This window comes from Panthera leo, chromosome B2 (genome assembly GCF_018350215.1).
Source record: "Panthera leo isolate Ple1 chromosome B2, P.leo_Ple1_pat1.1, whole genome shotgun sequence".
NCBI lineage: Eukaryota > Metazoa > Chordata > Mammalia > Carnivora > Felidae > Panthera > Panthera leo.
Window position 1 is genome coordinate 149,155,447 of NC_056683.1, and position 20,249 is coordinate 149,175,695.

Genomic DNA, 20,249 nt, shown 5'->3' on the forward strand with positions numbered 1-20,249 from the left:
AACAGTGGTGTGCAGAAGGAGAGAGCTCACTTCAAAAGCAGTTCTGGCCCCAGAGGGGAAGTAAAACAGAAACAGAGCCTGAACCCTGGTCTCCAGGGTGGAAGGTTAGGCCATAATTGCCTCCTCCCGGGACTTGTAAGCGGTGCCGGGGGTGACGGCAGACAGCGGCCGCAGCGCGCAGATAGATACCAGCAGGGAGCTCAGGAATGCAGGCTTCGGGAGGAATTGCTATAATGAATACCTTTGATTATGAAACGCAATTTCCCCAGGAGCTCAAGAGAGCTGCCGCGCATTTTGTTTCTGTTCGTCCTCATGATGGATTGGGGGGTTTATTAGAGGCAGGTGTTTTCAGCCTGCAGTTGTTCCTTTATTGAAAAATCAAAGCCCACGGAAGTTCAATACAACGCTAAACAATACAGTGAATCACCTCAAATAAAAATCGCGTCCCCCCCCCCCAGTTTTGTCCGTTTTTTTTTTTTTTCTTAGAGCTAGTCTGTGCCTGAATTTTTTCACTTGTGGAATTAATGTGAAACCAGAGGTAGGGTTGCCAGATTTAGTAAACAAAAAACACAGGACGCTCAGTTACATGTGAATTTCAGATAAACAACAAATGCCTGTTTGGCCTAAACGTGTCCTTTGCCGCATCTGCCCCCCCCTCCACCCCCCCCCCGAACTGAAATTAACAAAATACTCATTGTCTGTCTGAAATTCACATGTAGCTGGGTGTCCTGTATTTCATCTGGAAACGGTGACCACGGGGCTCAGGTGCAGCCAACACAAAGGCTGGACGTTGTCTCGTCGTGTTGCCGAGAGCTGACTTTTTCAAGCGTCCTTCTTTCTCTTCATTAACTCCTGTACCAAACCTCTGCCTCCAAAGGCCCTGGCACCGCCCTTGAACCCGGCCGGCTTTTTGCTCGTAAGTCACTTAGATGGAGGGCCTGTCTCTGCGCCCCCCATCTTGTGGGCCAAGGTGGGTGTCTGCGTATCACAGAGCGGCTGCCACTTCATGGCACTGCCCCCAGGCTGCGTCCGTCCTCCTGTTCCAGGAGCCCGTGTCCACGACCGGTTGATGAAGCACAGATCAGCTCACCCTGAGCTGCTCCAACCCCAGTTCTCCCACCCGACGCTCTGAGCTTCTTGGCACAAGACGGCATTTCTCTTCTGGTCAGGAAGCTGTTATTAGTTATTTTTAAACTTTTAAACTAAGATATTATTATTGCTTTTGGAATTTTCAGCAAAAAAAAAAAAAAACCAACAATACTGTGTTTGCCTCTTAGTGCACAGTAAACATTTGTGGAATGAAAGAATGGGTCAAAGTAGGAAAGAACACAGTTCTCTCGATCAGAAAATGATAGCTCCACAATTATCCAACAAACCCTTTTATTATTTCATTTTATTTTCTTTTTTTTGAGAGAGTGGAGGGGAGGGGCAGAGGAAGAGGGGGAGAGAGACTATTAAGCAGGTTCCGTGCCTAGCATGGAGCCGGATGTGGGGCTCAATCCCACGAACCACGAGATCAGGACCGGAGCCAAAGTCAAGAGTCGGACGCTTAACAGGCTGAGCTACCTAGATGCCCCCAAGAAACCCTTTTAAAAATACAGACTGCCCTCTGGATATTAAAATGTGGTTCCAGCAGAATGAAAAATGGCCAATTTCTTAGGGTATCTTTTCTTTCTTGCCTGATGACCACCTTTCTCATCTTGCCACTGTGGTGCTGGGAAGGCAGGCCAGCATTCTGTAATAGCTTAAACTTGTGTTAACATCAGTTGAGCCGAGAGTGGTATGTCCTCCATAATAGACGCCTAATGTTTACGGAGCACATGCACCCATGCGTTGGGAGGAAGGTGGCCATCATGGTCTCCACGAAGTAGACAGCAGCTCAGCTCGCCAGCCTCACCCGCCACCAGAAACCCCAGTGTCCCCAGAAAAGTCAAGTACATTAAGAAGGGCTTCAGTCTTGCCACATAATGTCAGCTCTAAAACTAGGTGTATCCAACAGGTGCCTGGTGGCTCAGTGGGTTATGGGTCTGACTCTTGGTTTCCGCTCAGGTCATGATCTCGCGGTTTGTGAGTTCGAGCCCCACATCGGGCTCTGTGCTGACAGTGCGGAGCCTGCTTGGGATTCTCTCTGTCCCTCTTTCTCTGATCTTCCCCTGCTCTCGTGCCCTCTCTCTCTCTCTCTCTGAAAATAAATAAATAAACACTAAACAACAACAACTAAGTGTATCTACTTCCTAGCGTGGCTGTTACAAAGTACCTGGAAGTATATTGGTTCTGGAAGCCAAAAGTCTGAAGCCAAGGGGTGGACAGAACCTCTGAGGTCTGGGCAAGTCCTTGCCTCTTCTGCTGTGGAGGAGACCCTGTCCTTGGTGCTCCTGGGACCTCCGCTTGGAGCCACAATACTGCTGTCTGCTGTGTTATCACACGGCCCTCTTCCTGGGGGCCCCTCGGGACACAGGCATGTTGATGAGGAGCCCCTCTAATGGCCTCAGGGTCGCCTGGTGATATCTGGGAAGACCTCTTTTCCAGGGGCCTTATCACAGGTATGAGGGGTTGGGACTTCAACATACCTCTTTGGGGAGGACACAAATCACCCCATAACGCTAAATGTCATAACACTCTGTCACCTGCACTGGCCGTTCTACAAAGCCCAAAGATTTCCAGCTACACGTTGTCATCCAATTCAGTTACCTGTCGATTACAGAGGACGAGGACCTCATCGTCCATCAGACGTCCATCAGCATATACACCGAGTCCCCGGGCTGTAAGTTGGTGTCAGTCACGAGCGTCAGCCATGACACCACCCGCGATGCACGGGCGGTGGCCACTAAATGTTTCCCGAAAAAAAAAAAGTGAACAAATGAGCCACCAAACTGACAACCCAGTGACAAGCAAGTATGGAATAATTACGGGCAGACGTGGGCTTTTGCAGTGGTGGGCACACTTCTGAGACCCCATCAAAAAAGCTCACCACTGTCTTTTATGCCGCGAGAAAGGAGAAAAAGAGCTGATGGCCCGTGATCTCATGGTGAAATCTTATCACGGAGGGTTGTCAACGCAGCGGCGCTTTCATTCGGTCGTGGGTATTTACCATACCTTCCGCGCACGAGAATGGAAGGAAACACGGGAGCCCTGTGATGGGGGCGGTGTGTGCAAACCTTCTTCAGGTTCAGCGTCTGACGTTCCCGGTCGCGTTTCCGCCTGCCTCGTCCACGAGCAGGCTTCTCCACACGGGGCGGCGCCTTGGGCCTTCGGGAGCACCATCGAGTGGCTTTTCTTAAAAGTGGGCCGCACCACTATCCCGGGAACTTTCGCAAACTCCAAACACCCGTTCGTGCATCTCGATGCTGGGCCTTTGTAATCTAACAGAAGGAGCCAGAGAGGGTTCCAGAAAACAAGCAAAGTAATTTCATTCGCAGATGACCCAAGTCACCGGGTGGATGCAACTCCAGGGACTGAGGGTGTCCAGTCACAGCGCCAGGAATGCGCATCAGCTGCGGCCCGCTGAGCGCGTTCTTAGTTACACATGGTCTCACGTGTGCAGCAGAACCATGCCACGGTTTCAGGTGACACACGACCGAAACCGGTTAGAAGGCACGTCGCGGACCGGAGATGTTACAGCGTGAAGAGAAAAGGCACCGACTCATCACCGAGTCGGCTGATGAGTACCCTGGGATGGCCAGCGGGGACCGTGTGTCAGCTCCCTGCCAGCCCTGTCCTGCACAAGCGTCACAAAGCCGCAAGCCCGGGCAGGAGCCGCGAGGGTCATCCCGTCCTCCAGATTCGGCCACCAGCGGGCCCTTCGTGGAAGACAGTCCTGTCTGAATCCATCTTTCTTTCTTTTCTTTCTCTCTCTCTCTCTCCCTCCCTCTTTCCCTTTCCTTCTTTCTTTCTTTCTTTCTTTCTTTCTTTCTTTCTTTCTTTCTTTCTTTCTTTCTTTCTTTCTTATGTTTGTTTATTTTGGGGGGAGAGAGAGAGAGGGACACAGAATCCGAAGCAGGTTCCAGGCTCTGAGCTGTCAGCACAGAGCCTGACGTGAGGCTCGAGCTCACGAACCGTGAGATCGTGACCTGAGCCGAAGTTGGATGCTCCACTGACGGAGCCCCCCCAGGGGCCCTGCTTCTTGCCCTTTCTGGCTGCAGGTCTCACACATGGAAGAGGCACGACTCTCAGCTTTATTCCACATCCAACATTCCACTCTTAGCTTCAGAGGAAGACCCTGTGGCTGCCGGGCCCTTGCTGAATGCCTCACTTGATGCTGTTTGTCGAAACTGCGCACCGAGCCCTTTCTATGCGGAGGACTTGGTATAAACCAAGAATGGCATCCAAGCCTCCTGGGTGTGAGCTGCTCTGAAATCTGAGATGCTTTTATGATATTTCAGCGAACCTTAGAGTTGCTCTAATTCAACCTTCTATACAAACCTAGAACTCTCTTCCCAGTAGCTCAGCCTTTCCATACACACACCTTTCAGGACACGCCCATGTCTTAGCTAGGCGGGCAGCTCGATAAACAACTCAAATGGCTAGAAAGTTCTTCTTTGTCCAGTTGTTGAAAACCACTGGAATAGAATAAAAAGCCCAGAAATAGATCCGGTAAGAGAAGAAAGTGCAGGGTACATGCAGACAAATGGCCAATGTCCTTAACATACAAAGAATGCTCACGAATCAATAAATCAACAAATAATCTAGTGGGAAAGTGGGCAGAGAACATGAAAAGATAATTTACCAAAAACAAAATATCACTGGTTCTCAACCACTCAAGGTCATGCAAAATGAAACTACAAGGAGGGGGTGTTTTTAACTCTCCGGTGGGCAAAGATCCAGAAGCTTACTAAGACCTGCGGGCCAGGCTTTGAGGACACAGGCATCCTTCTCCGTCGTTGGTAGGAAAGCAAGTTGACAGAACTCACACGAGGGCTATTTGACAATATCTACCAAAATGCAAGAGCACATATCTCTTGTCTCCCGATTCCACTTCTAGAATGGAAAGTCACAGCAGCCGTGCTCTAGCATTTTGGTGTTGGGACCACTTTACACATGAAACATTCCTGACGATCCCCAAAGCTACTGATACTCACCGCACTAGAAATTGAAACTGAAATTTAAAAGATTCTATTAGATTATAAATAACAACAGACCATTGTGCCATCATACTTTCCACATCCGGAACCAGGAGTAACCGCGAGCCTCCGGCGGAGACGACAAATAGCGATTGTGCCGTTGGAGCTATTTTGACTCACGTTGCCACTGTTGATTAATTCTGCTACCCTTCGCCGTGATTTTTCCAAGTTTCCAGCAGATGTACCTTCGTTACGTGTATATGTCTTTATGTAATATCAGCAAATACATCTTTGAATAAAATGTTCACACACTTGGGTTTCGTCAAGGGCCTGTTGGAAACCTTAGGGAAAAAAAGAGAAATGTAACACGCACTTGATATTTTACGCGTGCCTATTTGCTGCCAATAATCAATAAAAAACCAGGACATGCTGTTGAGAACGCACTGTACCATTGTAACGCATTATACGCATTACCTGCTGTCTTCTGTGGCCCTCACAATAATCCTGTGAAACAGGATTGAAACTCATCACGTTTTAACCCAAATACAAGCCAGGGCCCCGCGTGGCTCAGGCTGGCTCAGTGCCCCACACAGATCCGTAGCCAGCAGTTGTCGGAGGACGGCCAGCTTCCCCGGAGTCTCTCTAGAAGGACTGGAGGGAATTGGTGCCACCGGCCGCGTTTCCTGAAGGGCCCCCGGTATTCACCCCCCCAGGGCTGCCATAGCACAGTGGTTAGAACAACACAACTGTGTCGTCTGTGGTGTCCAAAATCAGGACGCTGGCAGGGCTGTCCCCCCGCCAGGTCCTCCTCCCAGCGGTCCCTCCCTGCTCCCTGCCTTGGTCTCCCCCTCTCCCTATGGGATGCCGGTCACGTGGGATTGAAGGCCGACCTTCTCCAGGATGGGCTCACCTTAACTTCTACAATTCCATCCACAGTGACTCAGTTTCCAAGGAAGCTCATGTTCTGAGGTTCCGGGAAGGACATAAGTCTGGGGGACCTCCCAGGACAGCCTCCATCTTACTTTTACGTTGTCCCTTGAGTCACAGCTTTTCTGACATCTCGCGCATTCTGGCCACGGCCTCTCTCCTCTGACGTGACCATGCACTGGCGCCCCCTTCTCCTGGTTCGTCCCCTGGCTTTCTGTCCCTGACCTGGCTGGCACCTGCCTTCCTTCTTCCACTTTTGCGGGTTACCGGTCACCGGACTGGTGGAGACTGGCCGTGGGGGAGCCTCTCTTAGAAGCTGGGAGGCGGGGAGGCTGGGGAGGCGGGGAGGCTGGGGCTGCGCTGAGGGAAGCTGGTGGTGGCAGTGCCCGCTGCCTGGTTACAGCTGGTCGCCCTGACTCCTCGGCTGGTGCTCCTTCCGTGCCCATGACTCCTAACAAGGCTGTCCTCCTTCCCCTCTTCTATTCCCGGGGTCCATCAACCCCTGTTTTCTGTCCCACTGGGAAGGGAAGCTGCGAATGAGTGTGGGCAGTGGTATCCCCTGGGGTCGGAGCACAGGACCTGCCCTCCTGCAGCCTTCGTGCCCCAACAAAGCTGCCTGAGCTCCGGCTGTCTCCTCACACACCACACAGCTGCACACGCTTCCCTTTACACCCGAGGCCCTGGCTCGATAGGTCCTGTCCCGGCATAGCTGGGACTTTCTGCACGTCCTACTTCAACGCCCACAGTAATTAATACTGAGTTTTAAAATCAGTGCTCAGGGGTGCTCAGGTGGCTCAGTTGGTTAAATGTCTGATTCTTGATTTCAGTTCAGGTCACAATCTCAGGGTTCACGGGTTTGAGTCCCACGTCGGGCTCTGCACTGTCAGTGCAGAGCCTGCTTGGAATTCTCTCTCCCTGTCTCTGCCCCTCCCTCACTCATGCTGTCTCTCTCTCTTCCTGTCTTTCTCTGTCTCTTTCTCTCTCTCAAAACAAATGAATAAACTTTAAAAAAATTAAAATACAGGGGCGGCTGGGTGGCTCAGTCAGTTAAGCGTCCGACTTTGGCTCAGGTCATGACCTCACGGTCCGTGAGTTCAAGCCCCGCGTCGGGCTCTGTGCTGACAGCTCCGAGCCTGGAGCCTGCTTCGGATTCGGTGTCCCCCTCTCTCTCTGCCCCTCCCCCACTCACGTTCTATCATTCTCTCTTTCAAAAATAAATGGACATTAAATTTTTTTAATTCAATTAAAAATTAAAAAATAAAAATGTGCTTACATCTCCACAAAAATGATCGATCGATCATTACCGAAAATGACCTATTTTGACGTATTTCTTAACAATGTGACCCAGTGTCACAGCACACAGCGGTGCCCGTGCTGCAGCAAATACCTTGCGTAATTGTTCCCAACCGCAGGGAAGCTCCCGCCGTGCTCCGTTGTGCTCCACTGTGCCCTGCCGGTCCAGTAAACATTTATGATTTATCCTCCTCCTCCCCACTGTGACCACGCATAGATATTCTAGTGAGGATGACTGTCACGTTCATGCTCTACTTTTCCAGAAACATCTAGAATCAGAGTAGAATTATTCTTACATTAGAAACTTTGCATTGTCCATTATCATTTTCATCCTCCTCTTGAGGATGTTGGAGACACAGAAGCTTGCTTTCTAAATAAATGTCTCTTGGTCTGACTTGACATTTTTTAAATTTACTTATTTTAATGTTTATTTGTATTGGAGACAGAGAGACAGAGACGGAGCACGAGCCGGGGAGGGGCAGAGAGACGGAGACACAGAATCCGAAACAGGCTCCGGGCTCCGAGCTGTCAGCACAGAGCCCGACGCGGGGCTCGAACTCACGGACTGCGAGATCGTGACCTGAGCTGAAGTCGGACGCTCCACCGACTGAGCCACCCAGGCGCCCCTGATGTGACATTTTAAAGCAGCACTTAGCATCATTAGTAGGACCCCACTAAAAACATCAGCATTTCCCAGTTCAAGGAGAGAGGCTACGTATTTGTGGGCAGAAGCCAGTCACAACCAAGGCCGCTCACTCACGTGGCGACAGAACCCTCCACAGCAGCCTGAAAACTGAAACTGCGCTGGTCACACGTTGATGACGTCCTGGGACAGCATCCGGCCCCACCGAAACGCTGACAAGAGGGGCCCGGGCCTGAGTGGTTCGATTTCCTTCTCCTGCTCGACTATCAGGTACGTCACGGGGACCCTGTTTCTGGCATTCTGCCAGGGGCTGAGTTGCGCGTTCGAAGTCCAAGGTCTCCCCCGCCCCATATCTGCTCCCACAACACTTTGTGCTCACATCCGTGACTCTGTTCTGTAGCTACAACTCCCTCCCAGTCGCACCTCCCCCCTTCCTATTAAGTTGTTGGCCCCTGAAAGGCAGAGACAGTGGCAATATTTTCATCTGAATCCAAGTACCTAACATAATGCGAGGCATGCTGAAAAGTGTTCTGAAAACGTCGGTGTTATATCTCAAAAAGTTTCAGAAGATTCCAGGAAGACATTTTTCTGAGACTGTAGACACTCTATTGAATAAAAGGGAGGTGAGAACTAAGATTTCCATTATTTATTGAATTAATGTTTCATTGCTGCTTAAGTCATTGTAACTGAGATAAGGTATATATACTCCATGAGATCTTGCTTCCAAAAATAAAACAACACCGTCTACCCCTTAGGGAGTTAGAAGGGGGTCATTCCTACCCTTCATCACTGGCATCAGAGGATCCCGGAAAAATGATTTCCCTGGAGATGAAGTGCTCGATCGTCAAGCTAATGACTTCCAAATCGACAATGTAACACGACAGTGAACAAAAATGACAAGTTTACTGGTCGTGTGACTCTTTTTCACCTCTGGTATTTCTACCCTAAGCAGATGAAACTGTACGCGATTGCTAAGTACCAGGTGACCCTTAGGCAGCAAACGCTACTGTTCCAGGAAAACAAGAAAGGACCGGACGCATGTCTGGTCGCAAAGAACCCCCGGTGGGCGAGCTGCTACGAAGTCTGTCCGCCAAGCGGGTCCTGTTCCAGGGGCCTTGACAAAGCAGGATCCCCAGCAGCACCTTCTCTGAAGAAGTAGTGATTCCAGAGTGAACCTCGGAGGGTTTGTCCGAGCAGCAGTGGACAAGGCCACCCTCTTCTCTGCCCGTGCCACGGCTGACGGGCCTGTCCCGGCCAAAGGCAAGGAAACCCCCTCCTGGTTGGACAGACCAGGACTGCCGGAGGCTGGCAGCCAATTTCCAGCCTGGACTGACTGCTGGACAAGAGTGTCGTGCCTTGACTCCCACCGTCGAGAGCCTGGAGACAGTTGGATCCGCGAGCTCAGATGATGTCTGTATCCTTCGCGGTGTCCTTCTCACTTCTCCCGACACGGCTTTCCTCTCTTCTTAAGCCCTCTGCCTCCTCCCTGCGTCTTCACCAGCTCTAGGCTCACGGTCCTCACCTCCTTCCTCGTTGCTCTGAGCAAATTCCCAGGACAGATGCTGATTGGATCTACTTGGTCACATGGCCGTTTCTGAGCCAAGCACCAGGCAGGGATGGAACATAGTCCTGGCAGGCCTGGGCTATGTGCCTACTCCCCGATCCGAAAGGAGGTAGCCCTCCTCTCACAAACCACATCCTTGTCTCATCTTCCATTTTGTTTTCTTCTCCATTTGTCCCCTTTTCCATTCTCTTTCCCTTCTTTCAGTTATCTAAATAATTCTGGCCTTTTCTATTGAGACAAAGGAGAAAATGGAGAAGTGTTTCAATAAGCTTGTTTATGTCTACAAAAAAGAAAACCTTGGGGCGCCTGGGTGGCTCAGGCGGTGGAGCGTCCGACTTCGGCTCAGGTCACGATCTCGCGGTTCGTGAGTTCGAGCCCCGTGTCAGGCTCTGTGCTGACAGCTCGGAGCCTGGAGCCCGCTTCCCATTCTGTGTCTCCCTCCCTCTCTGCCCTGCTCACGCTCTGTCTCTCTCTGTCTCTCAAAAAATGAATAAACGTTTAAAAAAAAAAAGTTGAGGGCAAACCACGACTTTCTAAGTCGCTCTGTGTTTAGCTCTTTGCTGCTATGCAGACGCCGTGTCTGGAAGCAAGCCTCAGGGCAAAGAATTTTCTGATTCCTCTTTAATGGGGGATTTTACGTTGCCCTGGAAATTGAAATATAACTTAGAGATGCTGACTCATTCTCCAACACAGCCTCACTGTGGCAGCCTTAACTCTCAGAAGGAAACCGCAAAATCCAGACCCTGTGTCCAGACTGAAGTTCTTCACGGGCCTATAGGAAACGCCTCTGGGACTCCTGCTGGCCAGGGCCACCGGTGGTCGCGCGGGGCGGGCGTGGGCCAGCCCACTGAGCGTCCTGCCTTCCTCCTGGTCCCAGGGCTCAGGACACACACCTGTGCCGCACCCCATGGGCGTTTGGCAGGCACCTTCTGTGCTGCGGGGACCAGACGTGCCCCCTTCACCATCCCCCAGCCCCCCTGCAGCACCACACCCCTGCTGTGCTGTGCTCTGGGAGGGAGGGGCCGTGCAGAAGGCTGTCTCCAGGCAGCCTCGGTGACTGGGTTTTTTTTTTTCCTGGTGCTTTTTGTAAATAATAGAACAAAGCCTATTTTCTGCCAGGCGCCTCCCACCCGGCTGGATGCTGAAGGAGCAGATCTGCCAAGGCCACAGAGCCAGCTCCCCTTCTAGGAGGAGACTCCATAGGGGTGTGTGGGAGAGCACCACCCCCCCAGGCCTGCAGGCTGGGGGGCCCTGCGAAGCCAGGACAAGGGCCAGGACTCAGAGAACAGGGCTCCACCCTCCCTGCTGCATAATTCATTACTCACAGAGGCTCTGGGGGGCAGGGAGGGTGCACCTGCAGTGCCCATGTCCGCTCCCGCATTTCAGCTTTTTTCTTTCTTCCCAGCCTTGCCGCAAGGGGAATCTGCATATTCCGCTACAGCCTGGCCCTCCAGATGACAGGGGAACACCCGCTATTTGAGGGGAGGGCCCCTCTGGCCTAATTTCCACCAGGCAGGCTTCACATTCCTTCCAACGTGTTAATGAAATCCTCGTTATCAAGCAAACCGCACAGAAGAATGCGTTTTCCCATAGGAATCGGATTATAATTGGGGCTGGCCCTCCTGGGCCTGGTTTCCCCATCAGGGAAGCATAGCCAGGGCTAATAACAGCACCATAGACGATGATACAAAAACGATAAATCTTTACGACCATTTAAAATAAGAGAGCTCGCTCTGAGTCCCGTAAAGATGGTCATTTATGGACTGTCCGCATTCTTTCCGGGTGAGGCCCCCAAAATGTAAATCGGTCAAATCAGACTCTCCGCCTAAACCAGTAAGTGGGCAAGAAGAAATCCCAGCCGCACCCTGAGTCGAATGCCGTGTCTCATTCTTTGCTAACATTCAAGCAGATAATTTTGGAAGTGGATGGTTTGGCCTGCTACGGTCCAAAGGAAGTTAAAGGTAATCTTTTCTCCTGTTAAATTCCCATATGGGGCAGAGCCCGTAAAAATAATTGCATTGTCCTTTGAGTTCCAAGTTAGGATATTGTTCTCAAAACATATCCTCACAGTAAGGAGATATTTGAGCCTTCAGTGGAGACCCAGTTCGGGGTTATCCTTTCTTGGTTCCACTAAGGAAGCCTTGAAGGTGCACAGGCCCCAGGGGGGGTTATTGCCCAGGAGTGCCTTTGTCTGCGGCCTTGAACTCAGGTTGGCTGCCCTTGTGGACTCAGGATCCTCAAGGCCTCAGAGTCGGTCAGTCTCGAATTGAGGACGTGCGTTCCTCTAAACGCCACTGGACTTACATCCACCTCAGCAGCCCTCCCAAGTAGGAAATGTCATTATTTACATTTTCCAAGTGGAAAACCTGAGGCTCAGAGGAGGTCAACGCTCTTAGCCCAGGCTGACGTGGGCGAGAACTCCTGGAGGGGGTCCCCCGATGGCAGCGCCCTCCCGGGCAGACTGAGAAAAGGTGTTAGGAGCTGAGCGGGGAGAAAGGGATGCTCCCGGGGGAAACAGGGGTGCAAAGATTGCAGAAATCCATTCTCCTTGGCCTCCCCCCCGTTCTCTGTTACTTTCACCTCCTGGAATATGCTTTCATGGCGTTCATCTGTTGAACGTGGGGGAACTTTTTGATTGAAAAAAAAAAAGAAAGAAATGTGTGAATTCTATGGGACTCTACCCCATGAGCAGAGGTTGAGATGCTCTGACAGCTTGCATGACATTAACTCTGAAAATAAAATTTCTGTAGTATTTTTAAATGTCTTGGAGCTTGGTTTCTAAGACCCTCGGGGCTTATTCCAGAGCGGCAAGAATTTGAGGGATTCAGACTTTCAGGAGCTGGAGCCCCGTCACCCTCATGGGTTTCGCCCACCACGCGACTTCTGACCGGAGGGTCGGGAAGCCTTGGTCCTCACCCCGGTTCTGCTGTTGGCTCCAGGGTGCCCCCCTTTGCCAAGCTTCCTCTCGCCTTGGTATCCCATCGCGCGTGGAGCAGGCTGATGGGGACAGCCTGGCTCCTCTCTGGGGTCACCGGCCAGGCCCCTCAGCATCGTGAGAGTTGCTGAAACGCAGAATCTCGGGGCTGCTCCAGACCCACTGAGTCAGACTCTGCATTTCTGCCAGATCTCCGGGTGATCTGGGCACTTCACGTTTGACAAGTGTCATCTTAGATTTCTAGGCGGTTTTGTGTCTGCAGGCAGTTGACTTTGACTGTTTCTAGAAGCAAGAGAAACAAAACCATTCTTTTCTGCGAACACACAAGGTAGGCAGTGTTGCCTGCATAGAGGGTCCCCAGGAGTCGTCCTCAGCCTGGATCTGTCATCGTTTCCCAAAACAACGTGGAAGCGTGACATCGGCTCCATCCTTGGCTGCGCCCCAAAGACACATTGTTTCTGCCCACGCACACTTACCCTGCCGTCCCCCTCAGCTCAACTTCCTGTCCCCCAAGCCAAGCGCATCTGCGTTACCCTGGAGAGCTGACTTAATCCTCACCCCTGCTCTGCTTCTCGCCTACTCAGGTAGACCTCGAAGGCAGGGAAGAATTTTCTCCGTTTATACCCCCAGACCTCTGCACCAAGCTGGGCACACAGTCTATTCTCCACGGAGACTTGTTGAATGAGGACTGGGTCGTCACCAAGCACCCTGGAACCAGAGGGCTGTTAGGACCACAGCCCGCTGTGCACTGATGCAGAGGTGTGATTTGGTTGTTTGATAAATTCCTCCGCTGAGTCAACTATTTCCAAACGAAAAGGTGAGCGAGCTGGAAGATGTTACAAAATCATAAAACGGGATGGAAAAAACAGGAATTTAGATATTAGGCTACTTACTCCTCCCCTGTTCTGCTCTGAGACCGCATTTGAGGTCATTGGCATTTCTGTGCTGGGAATAGAGGACATTGCATGGTGTCTCCTTGGCTACTATTATGCCTGTTCTTTTCTTCTTTTAAACTATTGGTGCAAACAAACTCTTTGGTGAAGTTTCACATGCAACTCAAAACTCCAATATCAGATTTCCCATATTGTTTTAATAAGGGGTGTTCCCTTGGGGCACCTGGGTGGCTCAGTTGCTTAGGCGACTGACTTCGGCTCAGGTCATGATGATCTCACAGTTCGTGGTTCGAGCCCCGTGTCGGGCTCTGTGCTGACAGCTCGGAGCCTGGAGTCTGCTCCGGATTCTGTGTCTCCCTCTCTCTCTGCCCCTCCCCTGCTCGTGCTCTGTGTCTCTCTGTCTCTCAATAATAAATAAACTTAAAAAAAATTTTTTTTAAAAAGAGTGAGTCATTTCCAAGATGTGAATTGTGATCAGAAATAAGCAGGGCCAGCAGGACACTCAGCAGGAGGTGCCTGGCGGGGGGTGGGGGGATTGGGGCACTTGTACCCGTGCTCCCCAGGGTGCCGACCCTCAGAGTTAACATCAGTCTCTGCAAAAACACGTTCTGTCTGTGACGTCCAGCAAGTCTGACCGCTACAACATCCTGTAGGGACTCCCCCGTCCCACATCTTAGTACCCCGACCCCCCACCCTCAGCTCCAGCCCCAGGGCTGTCTTTGAAAACGCTGAGGGGGGTGCAGCTTTGAGCCTGGCACTGCTGTTCCCTCCGTCTGCAATGCTTTTCCCCCGGTTATCTGGAAGTTTAATTCTTTCACCGTTGTGGAATTTAGGGATCAACGTATGCATCCCTTTCCCCCATTCAACTTGAAGATACATTTGAGAGACTGGCCATCTTTTTTTCTTAACTCCGATTTCTTTTTAATGTTTATGTAGTTTTGAGACATAGAGACAGAGTGTGAGCCGGGGAAGGGCGGAGAGAGAGGGAGACACAGAATGGGAAGCAGGCTCCAGGCTCCGAGCTGCCAGCACAGCTGGGGCTCGAACTCGGGAACGTGACTGGCCATCTCTTTACTGGGAACTGTGGGACACTACGTGGCATCCATTTAGCTATTACCATGACCATGCCTTTCCTTCTATTCATCAAAGCAAACTCTGGTTGCATTGTTTCCCCCAGAAAGATAAGCCCCAGCCCTAACCCTCAGGATCTGTGAATGTGACTTTATTTGAAAACAGGGTCTTTGCAGATGTGATCAAGCCGAGACGAGGTCATTAGGGTGGCCTTGACGTGGTTTTGAGCTTCTGGCGTCCAGAACCGGGAGGGGATACAGGTGGACTGTGTTAGGCTGCTGGTTTGTGGAGCTTCTGCGGGACGGGAGAGGATGTCGTGCACTCTCCTCTTCCAGGTGTGGTGCGAATACGACCCGCTCCGTCCGGTGTGTGCCTCCCGCCCTGCGCAGAGCTGCGTCGGCCCCCGCGAAGGCTCGCTCTCCCTCGGCTGGCCCGCTTCCCTGCAGGCGGCTGCTTCACGAGCAGGGGCAGGGCAGGTCCCAGGTTACGGCCGTCTCCCCCGTTCCGCACAGCTTCCGCGACCACAGGGCCTGGAGCACAGTAGGCTCTTCATACTCATTTTTGGATGAAATCCTATTAATTTGGTGTTTACGATTTATAGTATTTATTTAGAATTTAGTACTAATACTAAAAAAATTCGTGTTTTTTTCCGATGGTGAGAGTGTATGGGTTAAGAAAACTTGCCCAGTTTAGTCACTAAAGCTGAATATGCCAGAACATATCCTCAACCGTATTCACGAACCCGGCCTGGATGACGAGTATTCCCCGGGAAGAACTGACCGTTCCTTTTTGTCGGACGGCTCGCTCGCCCTCCCCCGGCCCCGGCACCCGTCTGCTGCCGTTTGCTCGCGGCCGTCCTGCCTCCTTCCTCGGCGAGCCCTCCCTGGCCACGGGGTACTCTGCCCTCGCCCTCCTCTTGCCCTGGACACGGCCTCCTCGCCTCCCCCCTGCCACCCCCGCACCTGCCGCCCTGTGGCCCCCAGCCCCGGCTTTTCTTCTGCTGGAAGCTTCTTTGAAGGATCTTACGTCTCCTGGGGCTCCTCATAACTCCACGGGGCCTCAAAAGTCATATCTTCCAGGGGCACCAAAGCCCTGTCTTCAACTGGACACAGCAACTGATTTCACATGAGCTCCCAAAACTCAGCTGGCGAGACCTTCAGTCTTATTCTTCTGTTCCTGCCTTGTGCGTGTGTGCATGTACGTGCGTGTACATGTGCATGCGTGTGCATATAGGTGCCTATCTGTGCATGTATGTGTGTGTGTGTGCGTGTGTGTTCGTGCATGTGTGGAATGTGGTGTGGAGTGTGAGTGCATGTGTCAGGGGTGGTGTGGGGGGCGGTATGTGTGTGTGGGGATGGGCACATGCAGTCCACGTGTGGGGCGTGTGGAATGCACGCATGCGTGTACGTGTGACCCCAGCTGGTCAGTGAAACCAGAGGCCACGTCCGGAACCCTCGTGCCCTCTGATCCCCGAGCTGTTTCGGTTTATCCCAGGCCCCTCCTGGCAGGTACGGCTCTGAGTCAGGGAGAGCCGAGTGTCCCTCCCTTTGTCACGAGGAAAAAGCTGGGAACACGCTCATCGGATGTCTGCCCCGGGGAGGGAGCTGCGGCCCAGCCCCCCCCCCCCGCATTCAGCACGCGGTCACGTGTGGCACCTTTTGAGGAATCAGCCCGTCGGTGCCGTGGCCGCCTGTCGAGGAAGATCGTGTCTTCACACAAGCGGCTATGCGGCTGGGACCGTGCGTGGAGCCCTGTACGTCTTGACTCCCACCTCGATGGAGGCTCTAAGACGTATCCTTGGTAAGGACCGCGGGTTTTCTGCTGCAGGGCCCGGCCCTCACAACATGTCAGGGACGGCGTTACGGCTTTTTACGTCTGCAGTGAACAACAGCGTGGACGTCGATAACTGGGCCACGAAGTCTGCTACCAACGCGTCTAAGTTGGAAATTGAAATGAAAAAGCCAAGGTTTTCATCGGGCGAATTTTTTAGGAGCTCAAAAGCTTTAAAGAATTCTTTCCAATGCATGTCAGTGGTGCTTCTGAGATTTACAGCTGGGCCGAGAGCCCGAGCAGGGCCATTTGGTCCTGCTGTCGGGACACCGTGCCGGCTACGTCGAGAGCTCTGGCCGTGGGGTCTTTGACCTCAGCCGGCAAATCAGGCCCTGCTGGCCCAGTGCACACACACAGGGAGGTGAGCAGACATCCTGGCTGGGGACCGAGGGCGTCGGCCTCCCTGAGGGCATCGGGGTTACTTCAGGGAGGGCCCGCGCCCTCTCTAGGCAACCCCCCGCCCCCAACCAGACAGGAGGGTGATAAGAACATTCCAGCCTGGTCGGCGGGGCCTGGCATCCCTGCGTGGGGACAGACCTTCCCCAAACGTTCCGTCTCCAATGAGCCCTAGAATCCTGGAGACTCAGGGTGGGAGGGGACCCGAAAGAGGTCTGTTCGGGTGACCCACACCCCAGGGTCAGTGTCTCAACAATGTGCTCTTCACGTAACCTCTTCTTGCCCCGGGTGGTATTTCTTTCCAATTTCTGAAATAATTACAAACTCGCAGGAAGCCACAAACCACGTAGAGGGAGCTCTTCGCCGTTTCCTCCGATGGGAACACGTGGCATAACTGGGGTGCCGCTTCACCCCCGGGAAACTCCCACCGTTGCAAGCCGCGGTTCATTCCGATTTCGCCAGTTTTACGTCCGCGGGTCCGTGCGCGTGGCTCCCTGCCATCTGTGTCCCCCCAGTATTCTCTGTTCTTGCGTGGCCCCAGGCCCCGTGTCACCACACGCGGAGAAGGCGGGCCTCGTGTCCAGGCCCGTGCAATTTTATCACAGGTATAGATTCTCACCTGCCGCCACAGCCAAGAGCCAGAACTGCTCTACCCCCATATGGCCCCTTCACACCCGTCCTTTGTGGCCACACCTCCCCCCCCCCCCCCCCCCCATTCCTCACTCCTGGCAACCTCTGATCTGGTCTCTGTCTCTGGGATCTTGTTACAGCAGGAATGTTCTGTAAGTGGAATGATAAGACAGTGGGCCTTTCGAGATTGGGATTTTCCAGTCCGCAGGATTTTCTTGAGCTCCATCCAAGTTGTATGCATCCATAGTTTGTTCCTGTTGCTGCTACCTGGGGTCCCACACGGTGAATGTGCCCCTCTGTCCAGCCGTGCATCTGTCGGAAGACATTTGGATTGCTTGCTGTTTGGGATTATTCTGAACACAGCTTCCATGAAGCTTTGCGTGAACATAGATTTCATTTCTGAGATGAACCTCCAAGAGTGCAATTGCTGGGTCATATGATAAATGCGTGTTTAGTTTTGTTTTTGTTTAATGTTTATTTTTGAGAGAGAGACAGAAAGAGTGCGAACAGGGGAGGGGCAGAGAGAGAGAGAGAGAGAGAGACAGAATCTGAAGCAGGCTCCAGGCTCTGAGCTGTCAGCACAGAGCCCGACGCGGGGCTCGAACTCACGAACGGTGAGATCATGATCTGAGCTGAAGTCAGACGCTTAACTCACTGAGCTACCCAGGCACCCCCGTTTTTGTTTTGTTTTTTAAGAAACTGCCGAACTATTTTCCAGAGGGACCGTGCCATATTTCTAGCAGGAACGTAGGAGTAAGTTTTGTTTCTCACATCCTTGTCAGCACTTGGTATTATCATTATTTTTTATTTTAGCCATTCTGATATAATGTCACTGTGGTTTTGATTTATACTTCCCTAGTGGCCAATGGCGTTGAATTTCTTTTCACGCACTTATTTGCCATCTGTGTATCCTGTTCCGTGACATGCCTGCCTACGTCATTTACCCGTTTTCTAACTGGATGTCTTGCTTTTTTGCTGTTGAGTTTTGAGCTCTTTATATTTTATAGATAAAAAGCATCTGCTGGATATGTGGTTTGCAAACATCTAATTCTTTTTTTAAAGTTTATTTATTTATTTTGAGGGAGGGAGAGAATCCCAAGCAGGCTCCGTGCTGTCAGCACAGAGCTGGATGAGGGGCTCGAACCCACAAACTGTGAGATCACGAACTGCGCCAAAACCAGGAGTCGGACACTTAACTGACTGAGCCCTCCAGGCGCCCCAATATTTAATTCTATTCAATATTCTCTTCCCATCCTCCTCAATCACTCTTTTGCATAATAAAAGTTTTTAATTTTAATGAGGTCCAGTTTATCACTTTGTCTTTTAGAAATCATGCGCTTGGTTTCTATTCTAAAACCCTGAGGATGTATAGGTTCTCTCTGATATTTTATGCTAAAAATATTATGGTTCTACACTTGGCGTTTAAATCCATGATGCTTTCATACTTGTCTTGCAAGAAGCATCACAGTCAGGGTCCATATTTTCCTTAGAGATGTCCTGTCGCTCCAGAACCCTATGTTCAAAAGTCTGTCGGGGCGCCTGGGTGGCGCAGTCGGTTAAGCGTCCGACTTCAACCAGGTCACGATCTCGCGGTCCGTGAGTTCGAGCCCCGCGTCAGGCTCTGGGCTGATGGCTCAGAGCCTGGAGCCTGTTTCCGATTCTGTGTCTCCCTCTCTCTCTGCCCCTCCCCTGTTCATGCTCTGTCTCTCTCTGTCCCAAAAATAAATAAAAAACGTTGAAAAAAAAAATTAAAAAAAAAAAAAAAGTCTGTCAATTCCCCCACTGAATCGCTTTTGCAACTTTGCCAAAATTCAGGTGGTCATATATGTGTGGGACCGTTTCTGGGTTCTGAGTTCCCTGCCATGGACCCCGTCCTCCCCCAACACCACCCTGTTTTTGATTACTACGGCTACACAATCAGCATTCACATCTGGCAGATCCCTCCCATTTTGGTTCTCTTTTTAAAAATTGTTTTAGCTGGGGCGCCTGCGTGGCTCAGTCGGTTCGGCATCCGACTTCGGCTCAGGTCATGATCTTGCAGTTCACGAGTTCAAGTCCCGCGTCAGGCTCTGTGCTGATGGCTCGGAGCCTGGAGCCCGCTTCTGATTCTGTGTCTCCCTCTCTCTCTGCCCCTGCCCCGCTCATACTCTGTCTCTCTCCCTCAAAAAAAATAAACATTAAAAAAAGAAAAAAATAAATAAAAGAAAAGAAAACCTTGCTCGGATCAATCTGTGGGTCCAGTGGGGAACAGACGTCTTTATTATGTTGACTCCTCGGTGCAGGAACGCGGCGAACTCTTCACGTTGCCTTTGCCTTTTCTCCCATCGGCATTTTGTAACGCGCAGCATGACGATATTGCTCGTGCTCCATCGATACTAAATACACGCTTCCTTCGGAGCAGTTGTAAACGGCATTATTTTTCATTTCCGCTCCCGGATGGTTGCTGTCCGCCTATGTGAATGTGGTCGGTCCGCGTGTGTTCGTCTTGCGTTCTGAGTCCTCTCTGAGCTCACTGTAAGCTCTCGGGGCTTAACGGTAGGTTCCGTGGGATTTCCTCCATAGACGATCTTGTGGTCCGTAAATAGAGACTCTTTCCTCTCTTCCTTTTCCATCCAAACGCCTTTTTTCTTGCCTTATGGCTCCAGCGTGAACTTCCACTACTGCCTTGGGTGGCCAGGCCTTCCCAACCTTCCGGGGAAATAGTCCTTTCTTTCCATCGAGCCCGATGTTAGCTGTGGGTTTCACCTACCAGTCGGCACCCCGCGCTGGTCTCTTTTGCTTCTTTAACAAATCACCACAGATTTTGCAGCTTAGAACGGCACACATGTTCACTTTGATGCTTCTGGACTCAGAAGTCTCCAGTCAAGATGTCTTCGGGCGCGCTCCCTCTGGAGCTCAGGGACAGCGCGCGGCCAGGCGTCTGCACTGACCTTGGGAAAGCTTGAAGGTGGACTGTTCTTCAGCATAGATACAATTAATGGTTCCTGGACAAACAAAATCACAACGT